The following is a 1,882-nucleotide window of genomic DNA, read 5'->3' on the forward strand; positions in this document are numbered from 1 at the left end:
TCTCTCTCTCTCTCTCTCTCTATATATATATATATATATATATATATAGTGCGTTTCTCATACGCATTAGTGCGTACGCATTCACGTGTTTCTGGGTTTTTTTTGCAAAAATCGCTACTTATCACTCGTGACCACTTAAATTCTCTCTCTATAGGAGGAAATCCCCTCCTATGACAAGGATACCCATTAATCTCATATATATATATATAGTGCGTTTCTCACACACGCATCAGTTCGTACGCATTCACGTGTTTCTGGGTTTTTTTGCAAAAATCGCTACTTATCACTCGTGACCACTTAAATTCTCTCTCTCCCTGAAAAAAACCCCAGATCCGTTCTCTCTCTCCCTAAAAAAAGCCCCAAATCCTCTGAATCAAGCATCGGTCCTGCTCCTAACTCCGCCGACGATCGACCAAATCCTCCGACAAACTCTATCGAGGTCGACCAACTCCGCCTTCAGCTCGCGATTTCGCCGTCGACTATCGTCGCCGTGAGATCTCCTAACTACAGCCCTAACTCTACCTTCAGCTCCTCCGAGATCTTCCACATCGTCAAGGAGCTGATCGGGTTCATCCTCTACATACACCATCGACTATCGTCGCCGTGAGATCTCCTAACTACAGCCCTAACTCTACCTTCAGCTCCTCCGAGATCTTCCACATCGTCAAGGAGCTGATCGGGTTCATCCTCTACATACACCATCAGACCCCTTCGTACGGAAACTCTAATCTCTCTCCGAATCTGTTTCTTTTCAATTTATGCAAGTATATATATGACTCCATATTCTCTTTTGCTGTTGCTCCAAATCTAACTACGACTTCACTTTGCTCCAGATATTGAGCAACAAGGTCATTGTGGAGGGATCGGAGAAGCACAACCCTCTCAATGAGGGATCCATTCTCTGGATTAGTGAAACTAGGTTGCCACTAGGAATAATTCATGAAGTATTTGGACCTGTGAAGAATCCCTTCTATGTTGTCAGGTACAACTCTGATGATGAAGTTCCTCAAGGAATCAGCATTGGTGTTGCCATCTCTTTTGTTGTGGATTTTTCCAACCATATTCTAAATGAAAATACCTCTATGAGCATTGGTGTTGCCATCTCTTTTGTTGTGGATTTTTCCAACCATATTCTAAATGAAAATACCTCTATGAGAATGGGTATGATGCATCAGGTATCGATGATGAGGGGGCTGCTGACGAAGTGGAATTCTCTGATGATGAAAAGGAAGTTGAGTACAAGAGATCTCTCCATCAAAGTAAACGAGACGCAACTATGGGAAACAGGAGACTAGGTTTGGCAAGAAAGCTAATTATAAGGGTTTAGTTGTAAAGAGAGGTTGACAATGTGTAATATTTATGCTTCTTATATTTAGGACTTTAGTTATGTAAATTTGAAGCAATTGTGTCCCGAATTTGAAGCAATCTTTGTGTAAATCTTGGCTGGCACTCTATTATAAATAAAAACTTGTCTTCCATTTTGAGTTGTGATTTGCAGAGCATGTTTATGTTGAGAATATTCCATTAGCGCCCTTGAATCTGTGGTTGCAATTGATGTTTCTCTGCTACATTTGTTGATGCTTGTGTCTTGAGGTGTAGTAGGTTGCGATGTGAATATTCTTCTTCAAAAAGGAAAATGCTCGGGGAGATGGTTGTATTGAGCTTCGGGAATATTGCATCGTTCAAATGACAACCCATTGTTCAAATGACAACCCATCGGCGTCCAAGGAGGATTTCCTCAGCCCTATTCTGTGCAGTTTTCTGCTCATGGGTTCCTTACATTCTACATAACCACAAGGCAATCTGCTGATTTAGCTGAAAATAATCAAACAAATAACACACAAACGAAGAGGAATGCTCATAAGCAAACACAATAGGTACA

This window comes from Asparagus officinalis, chromosome 6 (assembly GCF_001876935.1).
Source record: "Asparagus officinalis chromosome 6, Aspof.V1, whole genome shotgun sequence".
NCBI classification, from domain to species: Eukaryota; Viridiplantae; Streptophyta; class Magnoliopsida; order Asparagales; family Asparagaceae; genus Asparagus; species Asparagus officinalis.